The following is a 2,628-nucleotide window of genomic DNA, read 5'->3' as shown; positions in this document are numbered from 1 at the left end:
TTTTCAAAAAAACGTTATAATTTTGGGCGACATTTGGGATATTATGGTAGTTTTCGAAAAATTACCATAATTTTTATGGTTTAAAATGACGGTTTTCTCCATGTTTAAAATGACAATTGAAACCACCATTTTAACTAGATAAAATGACGATTTTTTCATAATGGTGGTTAAAATTTCCATTTTAATCCAATAAAATGGCATATTTTATATTTAAAATAGCGGTCAAAATCGCTGTTTTTATCCGATAAAATGGTAATTTTTTATTATTTAAAATAGCAGTTAAAAGCACAATTTTTAATAGTTAAAAAGGTAATTTTTACTCATTTTAAAACCACAATTTTAACCATCATTTTTATCTAATTGAAATGGCAATTTTATGCCATTTAAAATGGCAATTTTAATCATTATTTTTAAGGATAAATATTGTTTGGTCCTTAAATTTTAGGATCAAAATCAAATTCGTTCTCAATGTTATTTTGGATTTAAAATCGCCCCAACGTTTTATTTGGTATCAAAATCATCCTTTTGACTTTTTACGGGCAAAAATACCCTTCACCATCATCACCTTTACCACCACTAACACCACCTCCCTTACTCCCACTAAATACCAATAATCAAATTCAAGAACACCAACAATAACACATTATTCAAATTCAAAAACTAACAATATCAAATTCAACAACAAAATCAACACACAACAATAATGAAATCAGAAAAATAACAAATCAAATTCAGAAGTAGAAGCAGAAGCAAAACAGAAATAAAGCAGAAGAAAAAGCAAACACAGACGCAAAAGCAGAAGAAGCAGATGCAGATGCAGATGCAGAAACAAAATCAGAAGCAGAAGTAGAAGCCAAATCGGCGAGGTGCAGCGGCGAGGACGCGAAGTGGCGGCGAGGACGCAAAGTGGTAGCAAAATAATAAAATTAAAAATTTTATTAAAAAAGACGATTTTAATACTAAATAAAATATTTGGCACAATTTTAGATAAAAAATAACATCGGAGATGAATTTGATTTTGACCCTAAACTTTAGGGACCAAAAAAATACTTACCCCTTATTTTTATCTATTAAAAGCTCGATGATGGCAATAACAACGGCGTTGCTTACTGTGGCAAGGTGATAAATGTAAGAACCGTGATTAATTGACCGTTTAATTAAATTAAATTAATTGCCCAAAATACGATCCAAAAATTTAGAATATTAATTAGAAAATATAAATATGATAATTTGACTCAGTAGATTTTTTTGAGTTGGAAAATGTAATTTTTTTCGGAAAATTGCGTAAAAATACGTACCGATAAATTAACCGGCAATACCGGCTTAAGTCTGTCTAGTATTGTGCAAAAATGATAAAAACAGTAGAAAAAGTTAGAAAATAAATTAAAGTTAAAAATCGAATGCTAATTTTAAAGTTTTGGCCCAAAATTAGGATAAACGAGCCAAAAACGCTAACGAGTTGGACCAGGCTAAAGTTGGGCCCAAACCCAACATATATAAAGCCATTTAAGTGACCATTTCAGCCACTTTTAACACCAAGCAGCAGCAGCAACGTGAAATTGAGAGAAGAGAGGTAGGTTCCACAAAATACTATTCATCTTCAACTTCATTCAACCATAACTTGAGCTACAGTGCTCCGATTCTCATGCTGTTTACGGCTATGCGAAGCTCTCGCCGAACCCGTCACTTCTAGCTAGGTATTGTGGTAAGCTTCTTATAAATCTGTGCCCAGTTTTTTGCCCTAAGAAATTCAAAAATTTAGGTTTTGGATTTGAGTGAGTTTTGTGTTTTGATTGATTATGTGGTATTTAAGGTTGGGATATTGGTGGTTTGTGCCTCAAACACCATCGGAAAAGGTAAGGAAACTCTTTGCCTTGTGAAATTGTGATTTTGATAACTCTATGTTGATTTGTGGTAGTTGATATAGTTTTAGTTGAGTTCTTGCAATTGTTGGAGTTGATTTGGTGCTTTGAAAGTGAGATTGGTGATTTGTTGGTGATTGAAAGCTTGTTTAGACTCAAAGTGGTATTTTGTGCATATTGAAAATCGGTCAAGGTATGGTTTCGGTTTTCTCTATGTAATATATAATATTTCTGGACACTTAGACTAGCGGACTTTAGGATAGGATTGAATTGATTGTTGGAAATTGTTGAATTTGATAATGTATGATGGTGTTGTTGATTTTGATGAATTATGGTGTTGAACTTAGAAGTTGTTGTTGATTGTTGAAATAGAGGTTGAAATTGATGATTATGAGTGTTGATAATAGTTGTGAAACTTATTGATATTAATAAATGTTGGAAATGGTGATATAATGCCTTGTGTGGATTAATTGTGAATTGGAGGAAGTAAATGAGAATTTTTGGATGAAATTGGTGGGATTGCATGTCAATAGGTTGTGGAATAAACTGGAAGGTATATAGATATTATTTAGGTCCATTGGAACTGTTTTAGGTGTAGGATATTTGGTTTTGGTTGTGAATTTTGGAAGTTTAGAACCTTGTTAACTTTGGTAAAAATCAGTTTTTGGTGAATTTTGACGGATCATAACTTGAGCCTCAGTTTTCAAAATTTGTTAAAATTTGTATTAATTAAAATTTCATTTAAAGATCTTTAAATTGATATAAA

This window comes from Arachis ipaensis, chromosome B07, assembly GCF_000816755.2.
Source record: "Arachis ipaensis cultivar K30076 chromosome B07, Araip1.1, whole genome shotgun sequence".
Classification (NCBI taxonomy): Eukaryota; Viridiplantae; Streptophyta; class Magnoliopsida; order Fabales; family Fabaceae; genus Arachis; species Arachis ipaensis.
The sequence above is the reverse complement of the archived record's forward strand: the minus strand, read 5'-3'. Positions refer to the sequence as shown.